Below are 7,929 nucleotides of genomic sequence, written 5' to 3'. Positions count from 1 at the left end.
GACTACATTACCCATACTTTCTTACAGCTGGGTGATTGGGTCTTGGCCAATGGGCTGTGAGCAGAAGGGAAGTGTGCCACATCCGGGTAATGCCCTTAAAAGGAAACATCTTGCCCTCTACTTTCTCTTTCCCCTTACTGCAGCCTTGGTAATTATGCGCTAATTTTGACCAGACACATGAGAACAATATTTCAAGATACAGTGAAGCAACAGAATAGAAAGAACCTGCCTGGTTCCCGGTATTTCCTTGTGGAGCAGAGCTGCCTCCCTGCCCTGAAATAACACTGTAGTTTTAGATCTTTTTATTATAGCAGGTTAACCTATACCCTTACACATTTGCTCCGTATGGCAAAGACTTCTTGTCATCCTCAATATCCATTCTATTCTTGGTTTTTGTTGTTGTTGTTGTTTGGTTTTGGTTTTTTGGTTTTTTTTTTTTTTCAGGCAGAATTTTGTTCTATCGCCGAGGCTGGAGTGCAACGGCACAATCCTGGCTCACTGCAACCTCCTCCTCCTGGGTTCAGTGAGTCTCGTGCCTTAGCCTCCCGAGTAGCATGGTAGAGCACACCACCATGTCCAGCTAATTCTTGTAATTTCAGTGGAGATGGGGTTTCACCATGTTGCCCAGGCTGGTCTCAAACTCCTGGCCTCAAGCAATCCGCCCATCTTGGCCTCACAAAGTGCTGGGATTACAGGAATGAGCCACTGTGCCTGGCCCATTCTATTCATCTTCCTCTATAGCAGAGCCTCTGACTTTGGCTCAGTAGCATGGCTGACTTTTATAGCCACCTTTGCAGCTAGTTACGGCACATGACTAAGTTCTGACCAATGAGCTATGAGCAGAATTAGTGTGTAGCAACTATTTTAAGTGTCCTTAAAGAGAAGGAAAGTTCCCTTCTTCATCTCCTCCTCCTTCCTGCTGCCTGGGATTAGCATACAGTGGCTGTCTCTCCAGCATCCACTTGGGACCATGAGGTGACCACGGGAGTGGAAGCCAGGCACGGCCACACAAGCAGAGCAAAGGAGTCTGAGTCCCCGACACCAGTGGACACAACACCGGCCTTGGAGTGCTTAATTCCAAACTTGTATTTGTTTATTTATTTTTTGTTTGTTTGTTTGAGTCTCCCTTTGTCACCTAGGCTAGAGTACAGTGGCGCAATCTCAGCTGCCTGCAGCCTCCACCTTCCAGGTTCAAGCGATTCTCCTGCCTCAGCCTCCCAAGTAGCTGGGATTACAGGCATGGGCCCCCATACCCAGCTAATTTTTATATTTTTAGTAGAGACAGGGCTTCACCATGTTGGTCAGGCTGGTCTCAAACTCCAAACCTCAAGTGATCTGCCCACCTCAGCATCCCAAAGTGCTGGAATTAAAAGCATGAGCCACTGCTTCCAGCCTTACTTCCAAACTTTTAAGTGAAAGAGAAACAAACTTCTATTCTGTTTAAGTCTCTTATCTTGTGTTTCTTGAATTGTCAAACCGAACCAAACCCTAACTGATATACTCACTCATTCGTTCATTCTGAAATGAACCAGAAACACAAAGTAATGGAAATAGGTGTGCAGGTCCAGAATGGATCTCCCAAATCCCCCTGCCATGGGACACGAGGTGTCCAGTCTGACCCAGAAAGCCCTGGAGGAGCTGGACCTGGAGGTCCCCAATCAATCGCTCTCTGTCCCCATGACAACAAAGCATCCCACCAGGCAAGTGGAAAGACCCTTGGGTCCCCACACCAGGCATCCTGGAGTGAGCAGCTGCCCATCTCTGGACCTCACCATGCTCCTCGCTGCCAGCATGTTTGCTCTGCCAGGCCTCCGGGAAGCTCAGGCAGGAGGCTCCAACTCAGAGTAATTTTCCGAGCCCCTAAGGTGGATGGAAAATTAGGAAACGGCTGAGCGCGGTGGCTCATGTCTGTAACCCCAGCACTTTGGGAAGCCAAGCCAGGTGGATTACTTTGAGCCAGGAGTTCAAAACCACTCTGGCCAACCTGGGTAAAACCCCATCTCTACCAAAGACAGAAAAATTAGTTAGACGTGGTGGTGCGCTCTTGTAATCTCAGCTACTTGGGAGGCTGAAGGAGGAGAATTGCTTGAACCCGGGAGGTGGAGGTTGCAGTGAGCTGAGATTGTGCCACTGCACTCCAGCCTGGGCGACAGTGAGACTCGCCACAAAAAAAAAAAAAAAAAAAAAAAAAAAAAAAAATTAGGAAACTGTCTTCCTAACAGGCTTGAATTTTAAATGTTGGAGGTGTCTCTGGGTTACCCCAGCCCTAACCATTATTTACACCAGTCACTTCCAAAAAAGACTTTTACCCAATCTGATTTTTAAAATCTCCCTATCTTCATAAAATACTGCTGACCAACTCCTTAGCAATATGACATTGAGTTTTACTTTGCTCTTCTTGTAAGGGCAAACGGCATGAACTCCCAGGTTCCTGGGAGCAAATATAAAAAGTGGATCCAAAGAGAAGATTGCCCTCATTTCGCTGAGGGCCAACCTGAGATAAGACTCAAATCCAGGCAGCTCTAAGCAAATCAATTCAATCCAGCAGACATGTATGAAGTGTGTACCAGGCCGGGCGCAGGGGCTCACGCCTGTAATCCCAGCACTTTGGGAGGCCGAGACGGGTGGATCACGAGATCAGGAGATGGAGACCATCCTGGCTAACACGGATCAGGAGATGGAGACCATCCTGGCTAACACGGTGAAACCCCGTCTCTACTAAAAAATACAAAAAACTAGCCAGGTGAGGTGGCGGGCGCCTGTAGTCCCAGCTACTCGGGAGGCTGAGGCAGGAGAATGGCGTGAACCCGGGAGGCGGAGCTTGCACTGAGCTGAGATCCGGCCACTGCACTCCAGCCTGGGCGACAGAGCGAGACTCCGTCTCAAAAAAAAAAAATGAAGTGTGTACCCCATCCATCGGGATCCTTTCAGCCTATGACAGGAGATCCAGGCTTGTGCAGAAAGGGACATTTACTGGCTTACAGAAATGAACAGCTATAGGTGCCCCCCTATTCCCAGCTAAAGTCCTGAGGGCCACTCTGATTGGACAGCTTGGCTCCTGGCCCACCCTTGAACCAATCACCATGAGCATGGAAAATGTAATGCTCTGATTGGCTCAGGTTGAGGTCACACACTCCTCCCCCAGATTCAGTAACTTTCCTGCAGGACTTGTCAGAGCCTTTATATGAATACATGAGCAAATGGAACAAACAGTATTTCCCAAATGGCTTTAATTTTGAGTCAACACTACGAAATTGGGAGATGTGTTATGTTGGGCCTGCAGTTGGCTGGAGCTGAATAGTGGCTAAGTCCTTTAGACAGAGCATAAGCCCTCCACTTGGCTCCAGTCCTCATCACTCCTTAGTGTCTAGCCCACAGGCTGCTTCACTGTAGACATCCAAGTTTGATGTCTGGCTAGTGATTACATCACAAGTCCCAAATGCAACAATGTGAAGCACCACATTAAAGGGGAAATCAAGTAGCCCTCAATTACTGTGTTTATTCCCTCATCAACCTTGACACAAGTATTCATGCACTCGTGGACACAAACACACATCCATCCAGGTACACAACTACACAGGTGCACACACAACCACAGAGGGGACTTAGGATACAAAGTGTTGTGGTCTAAATGTTTGTGTCCATCCAAAATTCACAAGTTGAAACCTTGACCCGCATGGTTTTAGGAGCTGGGGGCTTTGGGGGATGATTAGGTCATGGGGAGAGGACCTTTATGAAAGGATCAGTGCCTTATAAGAGAGGTCTGAGGCCAGGCACAGTGGTTCACACCTGTAATCCCAGCACTTTGGGAGACTGAGGCAGGCAGATCACTTGAGGTCAGGAGTTCCAGACCAGCCTGGCCAACATGGCAAAACCCTATCTCCACCAAAAATATAAAAATTAGCCAGGCATGGTGACCTGTGCCTGTAATCCTAGCTATTCAGGAGGCTGAGGTACAAGAATCACTTGAACCCAGGAGGAGGAGGTTGCAATGAGCCGAGATCACACCACTGCACTCCAGACTGGCCAACAGAGTGAGACTCCATCTAAAAAATAAAAAAATAAAAATAAGAGAGGTCTGAGAGACATCCTTCCACCATGGGAGGGCAATGTGAGAAGATGGCTGTTGATGAGGGCACAGGTCCTCACCAGACACCAAGACCAGTATCTCGGTCTTGGACTTCCCAGCCTCCAGAACTGTGAAGATGCATTTCCATTGTTTATAAGCCACCCCATTTATGGCATTTTGTTATAGCAGCCCAAAGGGACCAAGACACAAAGTCAGTCTGAGTCATCACTTCCCCACATGAGAGTCAGACCATCCTCGGCAGGTGCTGGGGCATTTACTCTGCCCTGAACGGGGCTCCTGCCAAGGCTGAGGACGGGGTTGGGGAGGAGCAGGACTGAACCTGGGTCCCCCTCCTCATGTCCCTGCCCTGCGTGGGGCCAGCTCTGGGGTGAGAGCACCTCAGAACGAAAGGCGAGATTCCAAGCCTCCCTGTCACCTGGCTTTAAAACTAGGAAGAAGGACTAGATGGAGGGGAGGTCCCTGGAGGCAGAGGTGTTAGGGTCATCCTGGGGAGGGGACACAGGGAGCCTCAGCTGCTAGAAGCCACAGGGAGCCAAAGAGGCCCCCAGATTCAGGAGAGGGACCCCAGCTAGGGTGGGAGGCTGGGCATATCTCAGGCAGGTACACACACCTGGTGGCCCAGTTTGCAGTGTTTTTTATGCAGCCTAGACAAACACAGAGAGGCCCCTGCTGCCCATTTCCCCAGCTGAGAGGCCAAGAAGGCAAAGGCAGAATTGGAAGAGCCTCTGCCTTTGGAACCTGTCCCTGCTATAAGTCATAGCAGCCATGACCTCAGCTTCAAACACTCCCCTATCTCCTGGCTCTCTCCCTGTGCCTCATCCCTGCTCTTGGTGTTCCTTGGGTGTCAACCAGGAAGGGCTAAACTGAGTTAACTGACATGTGTTATCTGGACAGGGTCAACAGCCCCCTCGGCTTCTTATCTCCAACTCGTTGAGACCAAGAGAGAAGCAAACAGCAGCTGACAAGTCTCCCAGGAGGGGAGCCAACAGCACGAGACCGTGGGTGGGGAGGCCCGGCTGGGAGACAGAACACCTGGAGCTGAGGTGGGCTCTGCAGCTCATCTGGAGGAGCATGGGTTGGGGGACTATCATCACTGGCTGAACCAATCCAGGGAGGCTTCAGGGAGGAGGCTGCACTCACACTGGGCTGTGAAGAACGTGTAGGATTCAGAAGCATAGCAGGCACGGCAGGCAGGGGACAGAGCTTAAGCAAAGGAAAGGAGGTGTACGAGCCTGAGTGGTTAGACACATGAGCCTCAGATTTCTACATATCAGGGCTCCCATACAGCTGGATGACCCAGATTAAGTGGCTGAACTACTCCATGCCCCAGTTTCCTCGTCTGCAAAAATGGGGATAATAATAGTATCTACCACGTGGGTTATTAAATGAAACAGCTGCTGAAGACCATAGCATACTGTAGGTGCTCAATACATGAATAAATTCTAGTTCCTCTCATTGTTTGGGGAAGAATGCTCAGGAGACAGTAAGAATGGACATTTATTGAAAGACTAGCTATGTCATGTCCACGGTAACAATCCTCCAATCACCCATGTTATGGATGAGGACACTGAGGCACTGAGAAGGAGCATCCTTTGCTCAAGATGCACAGGCTGCTAAGCAGGAACAGATTCCAGGCTCAGGTCTGCCTGTGTCTAGCTCTGGTGCTCTTAATGTCTCCTGTGTTTGCAGAATTCACAAAGCATGACTCCAAGCAAATGCGGCTGGCTCCTGGGGGTTTCTGGAGCTGATGGGTGGCGGGGTTGAGGGGGGTGGTCCCTGGCTACCGAGAGCTGCATCTGGAGTTAAAGAAAATGAGACCAAGGCAGCAGGGGCACAGAGGGAGGTCACAGTCGCTCTCAAATCTTGCTCTTCAGAAAAGGAGGGGTTGGCATGGTGCCTGTAATCCCAGCACTTTGGGAGGCTAAGACAGGAAGATGGCTTGAGCCCAGGAGTTCAAGACCAGCCTGGGCAACAGAGCAAGACCACATCTCTACAAAAAATAATCTAAAATTGGCCGGGCATGGTGGCACATGCCTGTGGTCCCACCTACTCGGGAGGCTGAGGCAGAAGGATCGCTTGAGCCCAGGAGTTCGCGGCTGCAGTGAGTTAATGATCCTGCCACTGCACTTCAGCCTGAGCAACAGAGCGAGGCCCTGTCCCTAAAAAACAAAGAAGAAAAAGGAGGAGGCATCTGGCAAAGGGAACAGCTTGAACAAAGGAAAAGAGGTGGGAAGTGGAAAGTGGGCCTCCTACAGCACAAGGTGCTGCCTGAGGCCTGGAGAAGGGAAGGCACTAGCCCAAGGTCATACAGCCCACATGAGTCAGGAGAGAGGACGTCGCTGGGGGGCCAGGATCCAAGTTCTGCCAGGGCCTGTGATGCTGCACAGACCCTGCACTCTCTGAGTTTTGCTTCCCGGCAGGCTGGTGAGGGGTTGGAAAAGGTTCCTGCATGCCACAACCATGTGGACCTCAGCATGCCCAGCTGGGGTGAGGGCCCCACAAGAGGTAGCCACCAGGAGAACCCAAGGAGAGGGTCTCTCCTGCCTGGAGCCAGCCTTCCCCATAGGAGACACTTTGCTGCCCCCCTGTGGCTCAAAGGAGCACAACTTTCCATCCCCTCCTAAGAGAGACTTCCCAGAAGTCAGAGGTTCCCAATTACAGGCACAGAACCTGCCTCTGCCCATGACCCACAGGTGTGTCCAGACCCACCTACCCTTTCCTCAATATTCCACCCCCCCCCACCCCCCCCCCACACAGAGAGTTCAGATCGAGAGTGACCCTGAAAATCAGTTTGAACCTGGATAGATGTCAATTGATGGATACACTGGTGGATGGACAGACAGATGGTCTAATGATGGCTAGATGGATGAATGTATCAATGTATGAATGGATGGATGGATGGATGGATGGATGGATGGATGGATGGATGGATGGATATGTTGATGGACTGATACACTGATGAATGGACAGTCTAATGAAAGAGGATGATGAATTAATGGATTATAGATGGATGAATGGATTATAGATGAATGGATGGATATGTGGATGGATGGATACACTGATGGATGGAGAGAAAGACAGTCTATTGATGGATAGAGAAATGGATGGATGAATGAATGGATGGGTGGATGGACTATAGACGAATGGATGGATATGTGAATGGATGGACACACTGATGGATGGACAGACAGTCTAATGATGGATAGAGGAATGGATGGATGGATGGATGGATGGATTATAGATGAATGGATGGATATGTGGATGGATGGATACACTGATGGATAGACAGTCTAATGATAGAGGAATTGATGGATGGATGGGTGGATGGCTTGTGAATGAATGGATGGATGAATTATGGATGAATGGATTATGGATGGATGAATGGATGGATTGATACACCGATGGATAGACAGACAGACAGTCTAATGATAGAGGAATTGATGGATGGATGGGTAGATGTCTTATGAATGAATGGATGGATGGATTATGGATTAATGGATTAGGGATGGATGAATGGATGGATTGATACACTGATGGATGGACAGACAGTCTAATAACGGGTACATGAATGGATGGATGGATAGAGAGATAAAAGATGGATAGTTGGAGGGATAGGTGATCAGGTTGATGGATGGAGAGTGAGACAAGTGATCACATATCCTAGATATGTGATCTTGGGCAAGTTATGTAAACTTTCTGAGCCTCAGTTTCCGCATGTGTAAAATGGGGATGGTAATAATGGTTTTACTTCCTAGTACCTTTGTGAATGTTAAAGAAGACAATGAATAGAAAGTTCTTAGCAGAGTTTCTGGTATATAACAAGCACTGGATGAAGACTG

This window comes from Papio anubis, chromosome 9, assembly GCF_008728515.1.
Source record: "Papio anubis isolate 15944 chromosome 9, Panubis1.0, whole genome shotgun sequence".
Taxonomy (NCBI): Eukaryota; Metazoa; Chordata; class Mammalia; order Primates; family Cercopithecidae; genus Papio; species Papio anubis.
This window is presented reverse-complemented; position numbering follows the sequence as displayed.